Genomic DNA, 24,512 nt, shown 5'->3' with positions numbered 1-24,512 from the left:
TCTTCAAAAACTTTTCAAACATTATTTTCCCATCATATATATTTTGGATTTTTCTCCTAGAAAAAAAAATGTATTAACCAGTGTAATATTTTTTCAACAAAGTTTTATCAATCCCTATAATTTGTTCTCAGACAGTTTTTCCATATCACTATCAGAACCTAAGCTACAATTTTTTTAAATAATATGTGTGCAATAACACACACAATTGTTTTTTGGCGAAAACTTTTCGTTTCCTATTTTGAAAAGAAGTAGGTACAAAGATTCATTCGAATAGTAAACCATCAAGTTTAACTCATCGGTGAGTTGAACAGTCTACAGTCCTCTTGAGGGTCTGAGATGAACAACCATGCGGCCCCATTGCAGTATGCCAAAGTAATAAATCCATAAAAGTTGCGACTCGCATAATGTTTTTAAGATCTGTAACTCGTTGACACTTTTATAAACTGATCATTTGCAATTATTATACAAGTGAATCTTCTTTTATTTATTATGTTCCTTCTCTTGATCTTCAGACAGAGCAAACTTCATAGCATAGTGTTCCATGATCACTTCAGCACACCACTTCCATGCGAGCAGTGCGCTTCCTTTCTCAAAGATATTATTATTGCTCCAGGAATCCCATATGATAATCAAGAGAGCGCTTCATGATCATTGTGTTGCTTTATAACTTACTAAAGCTAGGAACGGCTTAGAGCCTAACAATGCTTCACATTAATCCAACAATTGATGGAATTTTTCCCATGACTGCACCATCAACGTTTTTGTAGTGACATTGTGATAGATTTCCTGGATTTGGTTCGACAGTAGTTTCCTATACTCTAGGATTTTATCAGCAAGTAAGAAATACTACGGACAAATATGAAGTAAAGTCGATCACTTATATAACGGATACAATTATGTAACTATCTCTTACACTGCAAAACCACTGAAAACTCAAATAATCAAACCAACCAAGTATCACTAATTTCTATCACTTTCTTGGTAATCAGTCCATAAGTGCACTACATCTGCACCATTAAAAAGTCCATATTTTCACTCATTCATCACCATTTCTTATGAGCCACATTCCGCTAACCGATCAATCATTCTTATAGTTTTGATAAGCACTTCCCACATAACACCCAACACAGAATTCCTTCAAGTGTCCACCGTCTTCCGTACCTGAGCGGATAAGCTGTTGATCCGGTGGAATGAACAAAGAGACTAACTTTATTTCGCGCAAATCATTATTAAATTGGCGCTGGGACAACCGGCTGAGCGAGACGGCACTAGATCGTCGCTCTGCGCCTCTGTGCCGATCCCCAAAGGAATTCCTCCGAGCAAAAAAAAAAAAAAATCCGTTCGATTTGCGTGATTTCGAATGACGATTTTATGTGTCTTCGGTCGATTTGCGTGTCGCTTGGTGCACACGTTTGGTCAAACGGCACGGGAGGCAGCACATCCACTTACCATCCATCGAGATCCTAGCAGTAGACGCGCGATGCGTACGCGTGGGGAAATTATCACACCGAACATCATCGGGAGCGGTGTTTCTTTCTTCGCAAGGATAGGTTGTTGCACAGTGGGAAAACATTGCAAAATCGATAGAGATTATCAAAAGATATTAACCTTGACAGTTACAGAGTAGCTTCACTCTTGCGCCAAGTGCATAACAAAGCCGAATAATCGTGGGTCTTAGACAATGTTCCTCCAGCTTCCGCAAACTCTTAGGTCTCTCAGAACTACTGTATGGCATGTTTTGTTCGTTTCATAATTTTCGTTTCTCTGTACACTTGATATACACTCCCGATCAAAAGTTTGGGGTCACCCTCTCAAAAACATGTCATTTTTTAAGGCCATATCTCCGCCAATTTGCGTCCGATTTCAAAACCCTAGGTTTCATTCAAAAGATAATAAATCAAAGAAACTTTGAACATGATTTAAAAGAAGCATTTTCAAAAAAAAAAAAAAAAAATGGTGTGTAAACTTAACCTAAAGTTGCCAAATTTTCTAAAAAATGAATATAAACTTACGACAGTGTAGCTGGAAATTGGGTCGACCACATTTTAAGATGAGAGCGGTAATATAACCTATTTTCTATTAGCTTTCAACTGCTTTTTATAGAACTTAGCAAACAAATTTGAAAAAAAAAAGTTATTAAGTAAATTAACCCTTGATTAACTTGATTAACTTCTTGAACAAAAGTTTGGGGTCACCCCTCAAAAAGATGAATCGGCCTAAAGTTTTGGGTCACTATCGTAAAACATGGAAAATTGATTTGTAGATATCTTTGTCATCTTTCATCCAATTTTAATTCTTCTTTGCTTATTTGAAACATAATGAATGGTACTTACTGCATAGACATTGAACCATACATATATGTTGAAATTTAAGGACTGTTCAATTTATAAAACGGACAACTTGCTTGTACGATATCTTTTTTTATTTTTCAGTAAAATCATTATCAGTTTTTTGCATAACTTTCTATAGCTATTCTCAAATGTAGGAAAAATATAACATTAAGCAAAATGTTCTTTATTGTGTAACTGAAGCGGTTTTCGTAAAACATCAATAAAAACCCATTTCTCAAAATTCGACATAACTTTCCACATACTTAATATGTACATTTTCATGAAATTTTCAATTTATTGGAATCTTATACTATTCTACTAAAGGTAAAGCTTAATAGTTGGTCAGTAATAATGTACCAAGCAGTCTCCGGCTTGATATGGTTAATTACCATATTTTCATAGAAATTATGAAAAAATGTTCATTTAAGTCCTGTGCTGCAATAACATCACGGATTCGACTAAAAATTTGTCCAGAATAGTAGAATATTGCTCTGTGAATGATACAGAAGAAAAATTTTCTTATAATTGCATTTTTCATCAAAAATTCAATCCATAAAGATGGCCATATAAAAAATTTCATACTTTTTGCTCCATTGATGCAGATTTTCGACTCTAGCCAATCTTGTTATTATTTTTTTTTTCTGCAAAGTTGGTCCTTTGTTATTGTATACACCTTATAATAGTCCGGTGACTAGCCAACCAGATGCAGCACGCGGGGAAATTCACACAAAAAATAAAATTTTGGCTCTTCAATTCTTGATCATATATCAGATGCAGAGAACAAAACCAGTGACAACAGGTGACAACCATAGACAACCAGACACAACATTTGATGGAAAAATCACAGACAACAGACGTTGAAAATTTTGTTTTTTTTTAAATATTTGACTTTTTACTGTCAGATGTAGAAAACAAAACCTGTGACAACCACAGACAACCAGACACAGCATTTGATGGAAAAAATCACAGACAACAGACGTTGAAAATTTTGATTTTTTTAATATTTGACACTTTAAGATGCTTTTTACTGTCAGATGTAGAAAACAAAACCTGTGACAACCATAGACAACCAGACACAACATTTGATGGAAAAAATCACAGACAACAGACGTTGAAAATGTTGTTTTTTTTAATATTTGACTCTTTAAAATGCTTTTTACTGTCAGATGCAGAAAACAAAACCTGTGACAACCATAGTCAACCAGACACAACATTTGATGGAAAAAATCACAGACAACAGACGTTGAAAATTTTGATTTTTTTAATATTTGACACTTTAAAATGCTTTTTACTGTCAGATGTAGAAAACAAAACCTGTGACAACCATAGACAACCAGACACAACATTTGATGGAAAAAATCACAGACAACAGACGTTGAAAATGTTGATTTTTTTTAATATTTGACTTTTTACTGTCAGATGTAGAAAACAAAACCTGTGACAACCATAGACAACCAGACACAGCATTTGATGGAAAAAATCACAGACAACAGACGTTGAAAATTTTGAATTTTTTAATATTTGACACTTTAAAATGCTTTTTACTGTCAGATGTAGAAAACAAAAGCTGTGACAACCATAGACAACCAGACACAACATTTGATGGAAAAAATCACAGACAACAGACGTTGAAAATGTTGATTTTTTTTTTAATATTTGACTCTTTAAAATGCTTTTTACTGTCAGATGCAGAAAACAAAACCTGTGACAACCATAGTCAACCAGACACAACATTTGATGGAAAAAATCACAGACAACAGACGTTGAAAATTTTGATTTTTTTAAATATTTGACTCTTTAAAATGCTTTTTACTGTCAGATGCAGAAAACAAAACCTGTGACAACCATAGACAACCAGACACAACATTTGATGAAAAAATCACAGACAACAGACGTTGAAAATTTTGATTTTTTTTCAATATTTGACTTCATAAAATGCTTTTATACTGTCAAATGCAGAAAATAAAACCAGTGACAACCATAGACAACCAAGCAGAGCATTTTATGAAAAAAAAAACACACACACAGACAACAGACACTGAAAATTTTGATTATTTTAAGGTGAATATATAACGAAGCCACACTTCGAATTTCCAAAAGCACAAATCTGAAGAACGGAAGGTTGTTTTGCGCTGAAAAGTTGATCGATTGGTCACCACCAGCGGGTCACCAATCGATCAACTTTTCAGCACAACCCGTCTTTTGGTTTCTCAGATTTGTGCTCTTGAAAATTTGAGGTGTGGCTTCGTTATATATTCACCTTAATGCAGAAATAAATCTGTCACTCTTAGACAACCGAATGAAGCAGTTGCTGGAAATAACACAGATAGCCCTGTTTGTCTGTCCGGTGACTTCACCGAAGTATTTTTAGATGTAAATATAAGCTGCATTTGAATTCACCAAAAAAAAACTATTCAAAACGTAGAAAAATGTAATGCTTCTCTTATTTAAAATCTACAAGCGTGAATAACACATGAACCGTTTATATTGAAAAAAAAACTTGCCACGGGCGCTACTGCGTCCACAAATAAACTAGTTTAATAATAATCGGATGCAAAGTTTTCATTTCCAACATTATTGTTATGCAAAGTTTGCATTAGGTTGCATTGTTATTTGTAAGAAACTTCAAAGAACGAAACCGTTTTGATTACTGTGTCTGCAGTAGCGCACAGTAACCAAACCAGCAATGCTATTAAGAAGCAGTTTTCTGCATTTAAAACCACATTATTCCCACTTTCGACTGTATCCATAAAAAAAATTGAATATTTAATATTTTTAAGCCATTTTTGCTTTACCATTGAATTTTATAGAAAAAAATCGAATCTTACTTGAGACTTTAATATCTCAACACTTAATTTTCCGATTGAGTTTAAATTTTGCCAGAATGTTTATTACTCATGCTGCTGCAGCATGGTACATACTTTTCTGGTATTAAAAACAATATACCATATGTGAACAGTAATTTTATATATTTTTTCAATTTTCAGTAATCGAAAAATTCACCTTATTTAACACCTGGCCGATTTTCTATAAAATAAAATTATTTTTATTCGATTCAAAAATGATCACTATAATGACAGATGATGTACTGAACATCGAAGCAAAGGTGGTTAAATTTGAACTACGTGTCTTCTTTTTATAGCCTTATAAAGTTGTCCGTTTTATAAATTGAACAGTCCTTACATACTTAAACTTAACGTAAAGTTGCCTCATTTTTTTAAATGTGGGAAATGTGTTAACTTTACACAACATTTTTATATACAAAAATCGTTAAATATGTTATGTTAAAGACATCAAACGTAATTTAGTTAATTATCTTTGAAATGAGCCAAAAAGAATTAAAATTGAACTATAGATGACGAAGATATCACCAAATCACTTTTCCATGTTTAACGATTGTGAGTGTTTGGTTTGTTAATTGGTTGTGTTGAAGTGATTTTGTGTTTTATTTTCGAAAAATGAATGACAGGTAGACTTCGTGTTAGATATAAGTAAGTCCCCCCAGTAGTCCTCCACTTTACATGCAGCTAGGGCAGTAGTAGGCAAACCACCTTAAACGCTGCATACCTCCCACCCAGCTTCCATAACCCACCACCAGAGGTCGAAAACGATGCAGTTATGGGCGGCCATTAGGGGTGGCGTAATGGGGCCATTACGAAGGATGCACTCTGAAAAGGCAATGACCAAAAGCCGAGGTTATGCACCTTGAAGCCTTATGAAAAAGCTTAACTCTTTCACTTACCCGGTGAACGTTGACCAAACTAGTTTCAAGTCCAACCAACGGAAAAGTTTGAAAATCAAAACCGATAGTTTGAAGTGAGCTAAGTTGAAGAGCTAGAAGAGGAGTTAAGTGGTGTGAAAGTGCTGGAAGAGGACATTAGGTAACGAAACTCAACCATCCGTGGTCAACCTGTTCCTTACATCGACATTTGTCCATCTTTTTCACCAGGACCCCGCAGTTTTAGTGTGAAGCCTGCAAAGGTTTCCCATTCGCCAAACCACGTCCTAGTGTTTCAACCGGGTAGATTCCGGCAGCGTTGTTGGCCGAAGGCCGATCCGTCCAAATATCGGCAGCCTAGGACGTGTAGGCGGGTCCATCCAGCTGCAGCTGTACCCCAAAGCCACTCCGAGGCTAGAGACGCGGCCAGACGTGGCCTGAAGAACCTGAGGTACCACGAACGCCGAAGAAAGGAACGCCGCCGACCGGCGAGGAGGAGGAAAGGACAGGGCAGGCGATGTGGCGCTGAAGGTCATAAGGCCCAAAGCTGAACGAGTCCAGACATCTGCATGATCTGTACCGGGAAATCCGCGAACAACAGACATCCAAAGGGTGGTCCAAGGTGCCCGGCCTTCAAGAAAGACGCAGTGAACAACAAATCACAGTGCAGGAAACGCAGCTGAACCTGAACCACTGTGACGCGGCTCAGCAACTGCTTTGTCAGGCGGTTTCTGAGTGGGAGACGGATATCGCCATCATAGTGGACCCATACCGAGTACCTGTCCGCAACGACAACTGTGCGGATGGATCCAAAGAAGGAAGCAATATGGACGACGGGTTAATACCCCATCCAGGAGTTGGTGTCTACTACCTATGAGGGCTTCGTGGTCGCCAAAGTAAACGGGGTTCTGTTATGCGCCTCCGTGGTGGCCGATCGAACAGTTCACGCAAATGCTGGACCGCATAACGACCGTGCTAACAGGGCGAAGGCCGGTGGTAATAGCGGGTGACTTTAATGCCTGGGCCGTGGAATGGGGAAGCCGTTTCACGAACCAGCGGGGTCAGATCCTGCTAGAAACACTGGCCATCTTAGATGTCGACTTGGCTAATGTCGGTACCAAGAGTACCTTTAGTCGAAACGGAGCGGAGTCAATTATTGACGTGACCTTTTGTAGTCCTGGCCTAACAAGTAGTTCGAACTGGAGAGTAGATGATGGCTACACTCACAGCGACCACCTGGCGGTTCGCTACAGTATCGACTACAATAACAGCAGACAGCGGATAGAAGAAGAGGCGGCTAGGCCAAGGCCAAGCCCTCGCAGGTGGAAGACATCATACTTCGACGAAGGGGTATTTAGGGAGGCGCTCTGCCGTGAGCGAAACTTAATCGGTTTAGACGGCGACGAGCTGGTAGCGGTGCTCTCACGTGCGTGTGATGCGACCATGCCTAGGCGAGTCCACCCTAGAAATGGGAGGCCACCGGCTTACTGGTGGACCGACGCGATTGCGGACCTGCGGGCTACGCGGCGGATGCAGCGAGCGTGATCAGAGGAAGAGCGAAACGAACGGCGGGTAGTGTTCACCGCTGCAAAAGCCGCGCTCAAGACCGAGATAAGAGCAAGCAAAAAGGCCTGCTTTGAGGGTCTCTGTCAGAGTGCCAATACGAACCCGTGGGGTGACGCCTACAGGATCGTTATGGCCAAGACGAGAGGTGTGATGGCTCCTACAGAGCAATCTCCAGAGATGTTGGAGGGGATCATTGGAGGACTTTTTCCGCGTCATGATCCTAATCCTTGGCTTCCTTTCGTAGGACAGCCGGGGACTGGGGCTGGCGATGAGGAGAGAGTCACCGATGTGGAACTTGCGGGGATAGCTAAGTCCCTTAGCGTAGGTAAGGCCCCAGGTCCGGACGGAGTTCCGAACCTGGCCTTAAAAGTAGCTATTGCAAATGCTCCCGAGATGTTCAGGTCTGCTATGCAGAAATGCCTGGACGAGGGAGTTATCCCAGAAGCTTGGAAGAGGCAGAGCCTGGTACTATTGCCAAAGGCGGGGAAACCACCCGGAGACCCGTCGGCATATGACCAATATGCTTGATTGACACGGCAGGGAAGGTGCTCGAAAAGATCATCCCCAATAGAATGTTGAGGTTCACTGAGGTTGAAAATGGTCTTTCGAGCAACCAGTACGGCTTCCGGAAGGGGAGGTCCACCGTAGACGCTATCTTGTTGGTTACAAAAACCGCCGAGAAAGCACTCGAGCAATACCGGAGTACTTGTACAAGATTCTCGAAAGCTACTTTCAGAATCGCGTACTAGTTTACGACACGGAGGTGGGTCGGAAGTGCTTTCACATAACTTCAGGAATCCCGCAAGGTTCCATCCTGGGTCCGGTGTTATGGAATGTCATGTACGACGAGGTGTTGAGGTTAGAGTACCCAGTGGGAGTGGAGATTGTCGGATTTGCCGACGACATTACGCTTGAAGTCTACGGTGAAACGACCGAGGATGTGAAGTTGACTACCGACCACTCGATCAAGGTTGTGGAGGCGTGGATGCGGTCCAGGAAACTGGAGCTGGCTCACCACAAGACAGAGGTGACGGTTGTTAACAACATGCAGTCGGCGCAGCAGACGGAGATCAGTGTAGGAGACTGTACTATCCTGTCGAAGCGCTCTGTCAAGCACTTGGGCGTGATGATCGACGATAAGCTTACCTTCGGTAGCCACGTCGATTTTGCCTGTAAAAGAGCCTCCACAGCTATTGCGGCACTGTCCCGGATGATGTCCAATAGCTCTGCGGTGTACGCCAGTAAGCGCATGCTTCTGGCTAGTCCATACTTAGGTATGGCGGCCCGGCGTGGGGCACCGCGCTAAGTACTAAATGCTACCGACGGAAGCTGGAAAGTACTTACAGGCTTATGTGCCTGAGGGTTGCGAGCGCGTACCGTACCGTGTCACACGACGCTCTCTGCGTCATTACTGGTTTGGTGTCTATCAGCATCCTTATCAGTGAGGACATGGAGTGCTTCGAAATGCGCGGCACAAGAGGCATACGCAGGACTGCCAGGATGGCCTCTATGGTCAAATGGCAGCGCGCGTGGGACAGTTCCACCAAAGGAAGGTGGACTCATAGGTTGATACCGAGGGTAGATAGTTGGATTAATAGGCGCCATGGGGAAGTTACATTCCACCTGCCATAGGTCCTTACAGGCCATGGTTGCTTCCGACAGTATCTACACCGTTTCGGGCATGCGGATTCTCCCGAATGCCCAGTATGCAATGGTTTAGAGGAAACGGCGGAACACGTTTTGTTCGTGTGCCCGCGTTTTCGCACAATGCGTGACCGCATGCTTGCCACATGCGGGGAGGACACAACTCCGGACAACTTGGTCCAGAGAATGTGTAGGGATGAGATTAGCTGGAATGCCGTTTCAACGGCTATCACCCATATCGTCTGGGAGCTACAGAGGAGGTGGCGCGTGGACTCGGAGAATGGCTAGTCCAGATGCAGTACAAGAGGTAGTCCAGGGGTTCGAAGTCGGCTTCGTTGGTCATACCGGTGCCCTGCGGTCGAGATCGACCCTTACAGCGATTAAGTGGCCGCGGAGAGGAAGTCCCGGTAGCGGTGCTATCGTAGCTTCGGTCTACTGGGTTGGCTCCGAGCCCGCGGTTGGAAAGGGGTCCCCGGCAAGTCGGGTACAGCTGATAGGGCCTGGAGGATAGTGATACCCTTGCCTTCAGCAGGTCAGATCGGGTTGCACGTGGGCATCAGTTCTTGATGTCTGCAAAGCAGTTGGACGCGGGCGGGGTTGACCCTGCCCGCCTTCCGAGGACAAAGGGAGTGGCGAGGACCACTCGGGAAACTGGCTAAGCGCCAGCATGTTACCGTGATGGACTCTCCAGGGCGAGTCATCGATGTTCGTTGCTGCAAGCTACGCAGCTAACCTGAGGGTGCGATGTGGACTAGCTCCTCTCTGAATCAATGGTGGTTCTTGGTGGTTACGTAGAGACGAAGGGTTCGGCGACTATAGGAATGTGTTTAGGATGTCGAGAAGATAGTAGTCCTGGTCTTTACTTTTGTTGTAGAAGACAGCGTTAACCCCACACTACCCGAACCTTCCTGTTCCGGTGGTGTTCTGGGTGGCGGTAGCGAGCGAACGTCAAATAGGAGCATAAACGACGCGAGCGCCGGGAATAATTAATCGACCAACTACCGAATATTTGAAGAGTAGTAGACTGTATTTTAGTCACCTCAGAACCCACTGTGGCAAACCTCGAAACGAGACACCTTTCTTTGCTCTTCGTCTTTAGTCACATTGCCCATCTATAGTTATACCTACATATATGCTTGAATTTGCACACACTTGATGACACAAGAACTGCTACCACAAGCAGCCGCGCCAAAGTGGATCCAATGCCATGTCTGTCGTTAGTTAGAAGCTGAGACGAATCTTTTGGTAATTGTTTCGTACACCTTCGAGCCACATGCTACGTCGGCATTCTCTTTTGTTCTAATGCTGTGTGTTTCTAAGAATGAGAGACGGATGGTGGTACATATCTGTTTTCTTATTTTGCTAATTTGCAATGAACTTAACGCTATTTCCAACCTGTAACAAGAGAATGTTGGGTCATTATTTTTAGCACTCTGTCTTTTGACAACAATTTCTCTAAAATATGCATGCCTATTTAGTAGTTTCGGTTGTAATTCAAGCATCGAAAAATAGCCAAAAATTTAGTCTTGTTCTGCGTTAATGCCAACCCATGTTTTCTAAAGTGTCGAAATTCATCGCACTGTATATTGACGACGATATTCATCTACACTACCCGCCATAAATATGGAATCGCGTATTGCAACACTCATACTGAATATTGCAGCACCCAAAAAAGTTTGGCATCACCCTGAAATGAGATTATTTCAGGTCTTTGAGGCACAAATCATTTATGACCCTCCTAATTCTCTTTCAAAATGCAACTCGTACCCACAACCTAATTGGTTCTAGGTTTACTCTATTTTTCCTCTTTATTTTGGGTGATGCCAAACTTTTTGGGTTCTGCAATACTGAGTATTGCAACGATTCCATATTATTGGCGGGTAGTGTATGTCCCTGTGCGCGCGCTCTGGGTGACATAAGCCACCGAGCAATTCGAATAATCCCTGTGCCAAAAGGGCGACCGTTCGAGCCCTAGTAACACAGATTAGCTGTAGGTTGCATGCCGTACTAGCTTCAAGGATCGAAGTCAAATTTAAACTTTTATCAATGCAAAACTTATCGAGGGCGAGGGAAAGTGGCCCACCGTCGTCGGTTTGCTTTCAAGATTAGCGATTGCTTTTCATCGGTTCTCAATTGAACCGAATCGAACTGAGCCGAATGGGCCTATGGGAGGACGACAACAACGGGTGGTATAGTGTGAAGTGATCCTGAGCTGATGCCAAGTCTGAGAATATATAGCTGTCTTGTTCGCGCTGCATGGTTCTACCGCCGAAAGCATCGGTTTATTTTATTTCATTTTTTTTTTTCAAGCAGACTTGCGAACCTAAATGAAGTGTGAGGCAGCAACTGTTGTTTCTGTTGGCGGCAGGCTATTTTTCACAATAATTAGGGGACTAACTTACAGCCGACAGAGATCTTGGTGACACAATGTTGGACATGGATGGATTTAGAGGTTATTATCCGTAAGAGCAAGTGCACGTGAGATATATATCTATAAAGACATAGGCGTGGTTAAGACTAGTTAAATTCTGTATGAAATTTTTCCATCAGATGGCATATTACATGAGTAAAGTGTTGCGTCTCAATTATATATCTCTGTGAGTTACAACATGTTATGCTAATTTGTACCAAGTGTCCAGCTATAAGCTCTGGTAGAAGAAGCGCAGCTGTTCATCAATGAAACACTGGCACAGTGAGACTCTCTGGGTTTCAATCCCAGTCCGGTCAGGAATCATGCAGAATTGATTTTTCTTTTAATTTATTTAAATTGTTTATTGTAAAACACACTTAATTTAAGTTCCGAACACCTATGGTGCTACAGACGGTCGCTGTGGAAAATCTCTACCTTGGGCGATTGACCGCTGAAGTTTTGAGGGGATAATCTGCTCAACAGACATCTGAACAGTAAGGTCCAGCCCAAGCAGAGGAGAATAGCAAATTGAGAACAACAGAATCACACAGCCTGTGTTTATATCATAATTTGTTATTGTTAACTTATCAAAATATATCTTCTTAAAAACATGTTTTGTTGGGCAATCTTTTGTTGTTATATTTAAGTTATTGGGATATAGCCAAAAGATAACATTTCAAATATATATTTTGTTGTAGAACAAGTTTAGTTATTATTCTACTATAGAGAATGTTCAAATATGTGATGAACAATAACTAAACAATAACAAGTTCACAAATTGCCTGTTATTATGTTGTAATTGATCTAACAAAACATGTCATTAAATTAGTCTTCCAGGAACATTTTTTTGTTATGATTTTTGTTTTTTTGCCGCTTATGACAGACAAGTTTATAACATACTATGTTATGCTAATATCATAAAAATTACTGATTCCATTATTCAGTTATTAAACCAAAATAACACATTTTATTATGCTGTTGATATTTTCTTTTGCTCGGGAGGTAGTGTGGAGGTAGAGACCGTCTTATACAATCAAAACAGAAGTCAGGACTACGATTTCCGCAACACACTAATCAACATCCCAATTGCCGCCAAGCCCTTCGTCTCTCTGGAACCACAAAGAAGGTATTGCCTCAAAGATGGGGCTATTAGCCACTTTGGGGAGTCCACTAAGGTAGCATGCTATGCTGGCGGCGTTCAACCAGTTTCCCGAGTGGTCCTCACCACTCCCTTTGCCCTCGGAAGGCAGGTAGGGTCGACACCACGCCTGCTCCCAACTGCACAGCTAGTCTCAAGAACTAATTCTGCCTGCACATCGATTTGGCCTTCTCACAAGTAAGGCCCTATCAACCAGCATACAGAAGGACGTATCGACAGGGGATCTCCATATGCCCGGACGTTAACGAGGGTCGCTTTCCAATCGCTGGCTCGGATCCAACTCAGCAGACCGATGCCACGACATTAACGTAACCAGAATGTTCTCCCACCCCTACAAAGCCGACCCCGAGCCCCTTGACCACCTCTTGTATCGTGTCTGATTTCTCCTAGTCCACTTCCTCTGTAGCTCCAAGACGTGGATGGTAGCTCCAGCCAATCTCGTCATTCCATATCCTTTGGACAAAATTGTCCAGGGCTGAGTCCTCCCCGCACGTGGCAAGCATGCGGTCACGCATTGTGTGAAAACTCGGACACACGAGCAAAACGTGTTCCACCGTTTCCTCTTAACCGTACAAACTAGACATTCGGAAGAACCCGCATGGTCTAAACAATGTAGATTGTGGATACTGTCGGAAGCAACCATGGCCTGAAAGGACCTGAGTCAGATAGAATGTTTTTTTTTATTCCTGTTCGGGTTTGTCACTGCGACCAGTTTTTAGATCTATTGTGACATTACCCGTATCCTTAGTGTAGTGCATGTCGCATTACTCAATTGCCATTGAGGGGCAATAAAGTATCGATTTTGATACAGTTTTTGTTTTGTTTTCTTAGAAAACAAAACAAGAGTACTGATATTGGCCATGCATTGGAAACCTAGCATCACCCTTGTTTTACTGCTAAATTCTCCCCAGTAGGAAGTTTAGGACCCGGGTTTTAACATTGGCAGCAATATCATTCCAATAATGGAACATGTGTTCAGCAATAAGGATTCTAGTATGTTCCTTGCGTACTGGCACTTTCCAGTCTTCGAAGAGTTAGTACATACATGGATCCCTAGCCCAATTTGATTTCCTTTGCATTGAGTTTAGCCTCAGATGGTGAGGTTTTTAACTATATGCAAAGTTAAGTTGGTAAACTCAGTTTTATTCAAAAACTGGAAGTCACCAAAACACCAGTAGTAAGGACTAAATACTATTATTCCTTGAATTAACACATATTCCAAAATTGAAAAATAGGACGACACTAGATTTCGGTTTGGTAGATCTATCACCGCAACGCAACCCAAAAAGGCGATCTACCCACGCTACGGGCTCCGTTAAAGATTGAGCATCTTTTAAACCCCCTCAACCATTCATCCCTCAGCACGGGTCGCCTGACACCTTGGATTGGGGTTACCTGTTTGGTGGACTTTTACCGCCGGAACAGGTGGTCCGTAGTGCTATTCTAAGCCGGCAGCTACACAGGTAGAATGTTACTTCCCCATGGCGCCTGTTAACCCAACTATATATCCTAGGGATCAACCTGCGGCTCCACCTTCCACTTGTGGAACTGTCCCACGCACACTGTCACTTGACCATGGAGACCAATCTGGCAGTCCTACGTAAGCCTCTTGTGCCACGCATTTCGAAGCACTCTGTCCTCCCCGTTAAGGATACCGATAGGACCCACTCAATACATAGTCATGACGCACAGCGTATCGTGTGACACGGTACGGTACGTGCTCACAATTCTCAGGCACAGTAGCCTATCAGTACTATACAGCTTACCACGGTATCTTTTGGTACTTAGCGCCGTACCCCAAGCCGGGGTGCCATACCTTAGTATGGACGAGGTGACAATCAACGTGGCCACCGAAGGTAAGCTTATCGTCGATCATCTCACCCAAGTGATTGACGAAGCGCTTCGAAATGATTGTGCAATCGCCTACACTGATCACCGCTTGCTGCTCAGAATCTCGGTTGTTTACAACCACCACCTCAGTTTTGTGGTGAGCCAACTCCTGTGTTCTGGATCTCATCCACTCCTCCACAACTGCGGTCGAGTAGGCAGCAGTCAATACCACTTCTTCAACCGATTTATCGTAGACTTCCAGCGTAATGTCGTCAGCAAAGCCGAAGATCTCCATCCCCACCGAGAGCTCTAACCTCAACACCTCGTCGTACACGATATTCCATAACACCGGACCCAGGATGGAATCATGCGGGACTCCTGAGGTTATGTAAAAGCACTTCCGACCCACCTCTGTGTCGTAAACTAGTACTCGATTCTGAAAGTAACTTCCGAGAATCTTGTACAGATACCCGGGTATCCCCAGACGCAGGAGCGGATCAGCAATAGCCGGAAAATTGGCGCTATTGAACGCGTTCCTCACATCCAGAGTCACTACTGCACAGTAGCGAATCTTCTTTTTCTTATATCTTATGAAGAACTTAGGAATACTTCCTTTTCTATGGGAAAAATGGCTCGCGTAGATAATGTAAATGCAAAGGTACAAGCAACAATCAATACGAAACTGGAAATTCGCCCGTGACTCCAGTTTCATCAAATTTCAATGACCCCAATCCCCCACTACATCTTTTTTGAATGACCATAAGTAAGCGGCGCTTCTATCATTTTTTCTGTCAATCAATTTACCCATATTTGTAAAAAAATAAATATAAAAACGTTACAACCTAGGGGGACGCCGGTTGACCCAAAGCTAAATGATCAATCCCATTCAGGTATACGTTGGAACGCTGGATCTGGCCGCAATGCACACTGTCACCCAGCAGATCGAGGTTATTCATGAGGATGATAAGTACATGCGGGTGACGAACTTCGTGACCAACATAGCAGGACTCAATGACAAGGTCATCATCTTTTGCGGCCGGAAAACAAGAGCCGATGTTCTGACGAGCGAGTTTGTTCTTCTTCTTCTTCTTGGCGTAACGTCCTCATTGGGACAAAGCCTGCTTCTCAGCTTAGTGTTCTATGAGCACTTCCACAGTTATTAACTGAGAGCTTCCTCTGCCAATGACCATTTTGCATGTGTATATCGTGTGGCAGGCACGAAGATACTCTATGCCCAAGGAAGTCAAGGAAATTTCCTTTACGAAAAGATCCTGGACCGACCGGGAATCGAACCCGTCACCCTCAGCATGGTCATGCTGAATACCCGTGCGTTTACCGCCTCGGCTATATGGGCCCTACCCGAGTTTGTTCTGTCCGGCATAAATAAATTGTACCAGCTTGCATAGCGACCGGGAACAGGCTGACCGTGAGCAGGCCCTGGAGAACATCAAATCCGGCGATGTGTCCTTATCCTTATCCTTATCACGAGGGCAAGACATCTAGGGATTTTCACACGGCAATTGAGAAGTACGTGCACCGGGTGGAACGGACGGGTCACGCCAACTGAAGTGGAGTTTCCCTGAGTTTCTTCACGCGGGGCGACTTGGCTGGTAGCTTAAGACCTGATGAAAAATTCTGGAGGAAACCGACCAGGAAGTGCCAATATTCACTTGGATAAATATAATTCGGTTCAGACAAACATCGAAATTACAAACAAAAAAAAAATAGAAGCTTCGCCTGTGTTTCATTTCCTTTCCAAAAAAAAACTTATTCTTTATATACATTTATACATATATATATTTCAGTAGCGTCTGAATCTCCACGTAGATTAGTTGTCTCTTTCCGCGGTTTGGCAATGCGTCCTTTGAATTCTCCGCCGACGGAACTGATGCCAAAGATGCATTGTAGCGACAAAACATTAATGTTAAAAGAAGTGTAAAATACGTTGTAAAATATTGCCGGAAGAAACACAGTGCAGTAAAAATTACTGTGGGCTTCTTAATTATTATTTTTGTTATTTATTTTGCTTGTATTACAGGCAAAATAATTAGTTTTTGTCATGTATTTAAACCACCTTTCCCACTATTGCCCACGAAGGTTTCCACCCCCAAGTGATTGTAAAAAGTCCAATCTTTCAACTACCGACTGAGCCATCTGCGCCATTTTGCGCCGGAAATAGTTACTTAAGGTGAAAGTACACATTAAAATATGATAAATTTGCCTATAACTTTTTTGTTTTAAGATATAATGACTTGACATCTTCGGAAGAAATGTGTAATTCGACGTCCTGAACAAGTTTGTAGAAGGTCACAAAACTGTAGGATTTCATCTGTTGAAACTACACTGAAAAACCCAGATTAATCCACCTAGTGGTGATAGTGCCTTTCTCGTTGAATAAGTAATCAGTATTTTTCCGTCGACGTTAGCCAAAGTGTTCCTGAATCCTGAGGATACTCTGGAACAGAACAAATCCCTTTCTCTTTCTTTTGTCACAGTGCTCGTTGACTCGCCAATGATAAATAACCTTCACATACCCGACCCCCGACAACTCATTTTAAAAATGCTGGCATTTCGTCAATTTTCATCCGATTTTTTGAAGTCGCCCTTAATCGATCATAAATTGGTGCAAGTTTGTTACACTCAAGTGGTCATGAAATATCCGGAACCATTCCGGAGATATTCTGGATTGTACTGGGGTCAGGGGGTGGGGGAGTGGTCTGATTTACCAAATGGAAATGACCAAAAGTGGTTATTTCGTGTGTTATTGTGTTTGAGTTTGATTTGGAAACTTATTATACTCTCAGTTGACTGCTTGACCGCCTTCACTAGCACTGGATGCCAATCATTTTCAAGACAGATCGATAATTTTTTTTCTGCACACTTCAGTCTATATTTTATTATTGTTGAATATAAGATTCATATAAAATTTGTCGAAAAAAAATGCAAACAAGTGAATGAAACCCATTCCATTTAACAGAGCGCGAGGGCTCAACCAGTTGCATCAAAATTGGGCGCAGCAATTTTAAACGCAAAAGGGGATTGATGCGATAAAATTTAAATTTTCACTTTCGTAATTTCAGCGAAGCAATCAGGATTGCCGATAATCTTAGGTATGGTCAGAGACTATTTTCTTGCTGACCGTTTATCTCCAGGACACCTGGAGCCGGTTCCGGAACACAACCGGTGATACGCAAAGATGCGTAGCCTCAAATTTGAACCCAACATTATTGAAAATATGAACACCCCTTTAAATCATATCAGTGACATTATTGTGCAGTAGTTCAGTAAAGACATTTAGTAGCTAGCGAGGAGGTACCTTCAGTACATGAGCAAATCGTGCTCCCTAATTTTATCAACGAATTTGTAAGTTAATTATTGTATATTTGAACTTATAATTTAATAAATATGAGTTTGCAGCTTTGTAGCTTTCAAAATTGCGAAAATCACTCAAAGGGGTTTTTCCTAATAATAATAATAATAATAATAAGCTTTGTAGCTGATCATGACAAATACCTGTTTAATTTCTACTGAAAAAGCCGGTGGTATCGAGCACCTCTCGCAACAACCGGTTCAGATATCTTATTATCTGGATTTATTGGCAATTATCGGTGACAAATAACGGAAGCAGCTTGTTTGGCGTGACGCTTTTCGACCTGCTATTCTTCGGTCTTCATCAGATGCCTTCAGTTGGATTCACCACTTCGACTCCGTCAGTATAAGCGGTTCAGATATGATCTGAAACTATTTTCCTGCTAAAAGCCCAGTTTCATGTTCGAAAGGAATCGCTCAAGAAATGTCTTGACCGAATGCGATCGAAGAAAAACGATTTCTTGAGTGATTCAGGCAAGGAATTTCCCATGCATCAAGATAGACTGAGAAATTCCTTCCGAACTGCAAACAGCTCTTTACCGTTCATCTGGCTATCGAAAAAGCCGCTATTTGATGTGTCACATGCATGGGTTTGGTTCACTTTTTTAATTGGCCACTTCTGGCGGGACCCCTGGAACCGGTTCTGGAACACAATCGGTTCAGATATGGTCTGAAACTACTGGACGGGATATTTACCCGTCGTCCCGTCGCCGCAAATTTGTCAGACCCAACCGCGACCCAACTGTCATTACCGGTGGGTATTCGGTATGGGTTTACTATGATGGCGATATCTGTCTCCCAGTCAGATGCTACCTGACGAAGCAGTTGCTGGGCTGCGTCTCATTGGTTCAGGTTCAGCTACGTTTCCGGCACTGTGATTTTTCAGTTGTGGCTCATCTGAACACCGGGCACCTTGGATCTATCGTTGAGTATTTGTTGTTCGCGGATTTCCTGGAACAAATCATACACGGGGGTGGATTCGTGCAGGTTTATGCTTTGTGGCCTTAACCGCCACATCGCCTACACTGATTGCTTCTGGCAGGGTCTTCGCAGTTCTATGAATTGTGTCCTGGTCTGAATAAAGCCTTTGGTGGCTCGTGGAAGGTCAGGGTGCATACTGATCAGCTCACCTTGACGGACTTGTTAGCGTCCACCACAGGTAGCTGTATCAAGACCATCAGAGCCCCTGCCGAGTCCTTACCTTGGTTCGCTCTATTCTGTGCTTGCTGAGGGCCTAACAATGGTCCAACCCCCTGTTCCCTACCATCCGGGACGGGACAGCTTTTCAGGCACACTTTCCCAGCTTTCCGGGACGCCTGGCTGGGGTCTGACATGCCGGCATTACTGCCGACCTTCGGGATTAGTATTCGCCTAGCCTTGCGGGCACCGCCAGACAGCTCCTATACTAACGGTTGCCTCATCCGCTTCTGCGAGTGCTTATCAAAAACAATCGCATTCGCCACTCCTTTTGGGGTTTCTGCGAAAGCGAAGGCATCCGTCTATGGAGATTTCTCAACTTTGCTTTCGCCGGTTATGCCGCTGCTGCAGTTTTCACGAGTTTCTCGTGTTCTTTCTTGGCATCGTCCATCAACTTATGAAGTCGAAACAGGGCCGTTTTGAGGGTCCTTGCTTATGTTGGACTTCGTGGACGCAAAGTCGTTGATCTTGCCAAGCTGCTGCTCAGCCACCTCTATTGCAGACAGCACATCTCTTTTTTGGTTGATGACCCTCATCAACTATCTATGCTGCCCTGGTAGCTACTCACGTGACGGCTGCCTCACACGCATCCACTGCACTTTCTGGGCTACCCACGAAAGCAAAGGCATCCGTCTTGGTAGGCTTCGGAATCTTCAACTTCACGGGTCCTGCCGTTGCCGTTGCCATGAGTTTCATGGAGTCCTGCCTGGCCACTATAATTGATTTACGAAGTCTAATTAGGGCCTGCTTGAGGTTCTTGCCAATATTAAACTACAAAGACGCAAAGTCGATGAAGCGCTTAGACGCTTAGAACCAATCTCTGTTTTTGTCGAGTGCCCTCATCAACCACGGACACTAGCCGGAGCGGAAATGGGGTTTTCCACGCTGACAATACGTGCACAGCTGCCTTCTACCGTCGCAGAAGACCTCGCTAATCCACTAGAACCGAAGGTGTGAGGATGAAGTGTGTCGTGTCTTTTGAAGGATATGGAGTCCAAAACAGCCGTATTTACTTTTCAGCGAACCACATTTTTCGAGACGCATCTTATCTACGATGCAACAATCATCCGCAAAATTCATTATAAGACTGGCTCAGGTTCATCGGTGCGATGCCGAGTCTTCTTTCTCCTTTTTTCCGAAACTTCTTGATGCCGATGTTATTAAATGCATGACGGCCACGTTATCTCTTCAAATATCTCTCTATAATTTCTGATGGCGCTGCTTATTAACACATTTAATGTAAATATATGATTATACCCTAACAACTAACACAGATCACACTCATTCCCTACAAAGTGAAAGGGTTTTTTTAGATTCTACACCTCAGGGAGTACTGATCACAATGTAGTTGTATTGCAAAAATCAGTGGTTCCCAATCTGAAGTCACGGGCCAAAAGAATTTCTCAAGCATCGAAAGTGCAATAGAAGTGCAAATGATTTTCGGATTAGTCATCTCAATGATCAGGAGCTCTAATATAGATATGTTGAAAAAAAATCACCGGTCTCCAATCTGGGTTCTGGCCACAAAAACTTCACAAGAATCAAATCGCTAGGAAGAAGTGCACATGCATTTCGGATTGGTCATCTCAAGGAGGAACTGAGAGTATTAGAACGAAATGAAATTATTTTTCGGAGCTTTTGGGAGATATCGAGTGGTTTCAGGGGTTCTCAAGGGGTCTCAGGGGGCTTCAAAGAGGCCTCGAAGGCGTTTCAGGGTGTCTCAGTGTCATTTTAAAGGTTCTCAGGGGGTTCCAGAGAGCCCCATAGGCGTTTCAGGCGGCCTTAGGGGCGTTTCAGAGGTTCTAAGGGGGGTTTTAACAGAGGCTTCGAGGGTTTCAGGGGCGTTTCAGAGATTTTTCGGGAATTGGGTTTTTAAATTAAGAAAAATGTATTGAGTTTTTGATTTTTTACAAAAGAGCACCTTTTTCTGAACCACCATGATTTTTTTCAGATTTTTAGAACTTCATTTTGGTACCTAAAATCGCTTTCGAAGAGATTTTTCGAAATCACCTTTTGACAGCTGGCCAACTGCTTGACAGCTCCGCCCAGTACAAAATGCGACGAGGGGTGATTCGACAAATCGCTCCCATACAAACTTCAAATTGATTTATAAATAGGTTCCCGGGCACCAAAATTCATGAAAATCTGGATTTCGGCTCAGTTTTGCATGCAGATTCTGAATATGGAATTATCTCAACACCGCTAAAGAAGCCAATTTCTGGGCTTATTCGGGGGTATCAGGAAGATTGATAAAGGGATCCAGAGGGAGTATCAGGAGGCCCCAGGGGGATTATAGGAGGTCTCAGGGGACTTGCCGAGGTCTTCATGAGGTTCCGGGGGGTCAAGAGGGCTCTTGAGCGGTTCAGGGGTATCAGGGGCATCTGAATGGTTTAAATTTCGATGTACAGAAGGCTAGTGTCATTACCAATAAAGCAACTTGTAAAAGAACATACATTCACCAATAAAAAAAATACACACTCCCGGAAGAAAAACACACAAATCAAGACCATCAAAAACAAACCAGCTTGACCTTCCGAGCGGGCGACGGTTGCAGTTCGGCTCCACTTGCTGCAAATAATTCAAATAAAACTGACGGCGGTCAATGTCGTCATGATTTGCAGCAGATTGCCATCGTGGAATTTCATGTTCATGGCGCTCGCCAGTAGAATTTCTTTGCAGAAGTTTCGATGTTCGATCACCACCACAATCTCGTGGCCATCGTAAATGTATCAGCAACGGACTCCACCGAATTCGCAAGTTTTCTCGCTCACCTGTAATTTGGTGTACGACGTCAACACCGATGAAGCGATGTCATTTATGAAATGTTAATGGCTTTATCTCTACACTGCGCTATGTGTTTCGAACGATTTATGACTAGGGAAACTGTGTAGATTATGAAAAAAAAAAAACATGGAAATTGCCCCGTACAGTCAAGGGGAAAAAATGCCTTCGAATCGGCAAACCGATCCCAAGTATTTTAAAGTATATTTTAATGCATGTTTTCGAAAACAGTCATCCAACCTGTACCATCTCTCGAGTAAACTGATAGCTTTTTCACCTGTGTCAAATCCACGCAAATTCGTTTCATGTCTGCGCGTGAGAAAAATTACTTTTGGCAGCCAGTAGCGAAGATGGCATGTTTCCTTTCTGTTAGTATATAATGCGGGATGAAAATTCACTGCCAATGATACGGCGCGCTAAGAACCTGTTGTTTTCACTACGACAGTTGTTTATTTTTAATCCGCCCTGACGGAGAGTGATTCCATGATGACTTTACTTTAACTGATCGCAGAGTATCAGGAATACTTTCTGTTTTGGCTCTACACTATGCCGGTGGTGGTGGGCGGATCGGGTCCGGTCAACGGTCATCTTTTCAGCTTAACCCTCTAATACCCAATCCCGCCTTTAGACGGGGTATAGTTTGAGCATTTTTGTAATTTTTGTTTTGTGGAAAATCAATTTTTTTAGATTTTTGGCTGATATTTAGGACTGTTCTGTATATCTCAAAATGGTTTTTGGTGTATTTTAAAGCGTATTTACATTTTTGAAAAATCATTGAAAAATTGATGTTTTAGTCACCTTTTAGAAGTCATTGTTTATTTTGTATTGAATCGCTACAATTAACATATTTTAAATTTTTCCCAAATCATTCCATCCTTGTTTAACAGTTTAAGGGAATCGAATACACTCTAAAATTATTTTCCTTAAAATTACACGGAAAATAAAATTTTCTGTGAAAATAAATTTAAAATAATAATATTTCAACAATAGTCATAAAATCTCAAAATGTTTTCATCTCAAAAAATCCGTTCCCCAAATTGGTTTCCAGGAAAAATATAAAAGTGTGGGGATGTTCAAAAATAAAAATTAGAAAAATCAAAAACTGAAATTCACGAAATCGAGAATTGAAAAGAATCATCTTCCAAAACATGTTTAAATCGATTTTAGATGACGAAAAATGATATTTAGATCAAAATCAAAAATTTGGGTATTAGAGGGTTAACATATGATTTTGAGTGGGATGGAACAGATGAGTATTTGTCCGTTGTGTCTCGTCAGATCAAGGAATGATTATGGCCGTGTAAACTTATTTTGCTGGCTATCACGCTTCCGGAAATTGTGGAAAATGTAATAAATGCATTAAAAAACATTACATCACATTTGAAGGTGTCAATTGTATGGAGTATTACAGTCAGGTTTTTTTTTACGCGGGGGATACGTACCGCGTAAAAAAAAAACTCAGTTCAAAATCCAAAAAAACCGCGTAAAAAAGTCTCACCATTTCTCGACGAATCATGCAAAAATAAGACGATGAAATTTTTTTTTGTATGGAGTTTTCATTTACGCGGCCGCGTAAATGAAAACCGCGTAAAAAAAACCTGACTGTACAATTGATACTTGATACGTGATGCGCTACAACTCGTAGTGGTGAGTCTACGCCGAATAAAACATTCGCCTCCACTGGTCTCGGTCTTGGGCCATTCGCTTCCAGTCTCCCTGAACGCTTAAAGTCATTAGGTCCTTAACTGAAAAAGCCGACGTGTGCATGGCCTACCCCGAAACTGGTTCTCGGCTTGATATGCTTTTCGCTCTTTATAACCCGACTAGATGGACATAACAAAATTATAACAAACTGTGTTATTTTGTTACAATAAATTTTTATAACAGGGGTTGTTATAAAACATGTACCGTTAGTAGTTAAAATAACAGAAATTCTAACAAAGTTGCCATATGAAAAGAACAAAAATGTAACAACTTTTGTTATGATCATAACAAAAATATTACAGGACTTGTTCCATAAAATATGGTAGAATTTAACAAAATTATAACAAATTGTGTTTTAATTCCTTGGCAACCTTTTAGAGTAAAAACTAATTTTCTATACTCATTTTTTGGGTAAATATTTTTTGTGTGTTATTTTATTTTTAGAAAAAGTAGGAGACATAAAAAAAGTTTCCAGTACGTTATAAAATTTTTGGATCCGAACGGGATTTGAACCAAGACACCTACCATCGGTAGCAATCTGACACCTCTGGCAATGAGGCCATCACAACACTTGAAGAGGGCGGTGATAGAAGCTTTACTGGTTCTACGTATTGCCAGTTTTCTCATTCAAATCCTTGTTTGTCAGACGCACACGAGCGGAGTAGTATGACGTCACATTGAACTCGTTGACGTATAATAGACTTGATTTGTCGTTAGTGATTTTGTTATAATCTATCACAATTATATCATATGCAGATATGGTAACAGCTGTAGATTTTTTTTTTTTTTTTTTTTGGGGAGTTA

General features: G+C 42.0%; 1 protein-coding gene across 3 annotated transcripts in view; it reads right to left on the bottom strand.

Annotated features, from left to right (window-relative positions):
- LOC115270128 (flightin) overlaps nucleotides 1-1,320 on the bottom strand; it is a 39,696-nt gene extending 38,376 nt beyond the window's left edge. For all 3 annotated transcript variants that reach the window (XR_003899058.2, XM_029879215.2, XM_029879217.2), the window contains exon 1: nucleotides 1,162-1,320. The gene's annotated coding sequence lies outside the window, so the exon portion shown is untranslated. The remainder of the gene's footprint in view (nucleotides 1-1,161) is intronic.
- Between the last annotated feature and the right edge of the window lie 23,192 nt (nucleotides 1,321-24,512).

Source organism: Aedes albopictus, chromosome 2 (assembly GCF_035046485.1).
Source record: "Aedes albopictus strain Foshan chromosome 2, AalbF5, whole genome shotgun sequence".
NCBI lineage: Eukaryota > Metazoa > Arthropoda > Insecta > Diptera > Culicidae > Aedes > Aedes albopictus.
The sequence above is the reverse complement of the archived record's forward strand: the minus strand, read 5'-3'. Positions and strand labels throughout refer to the sequence as shown.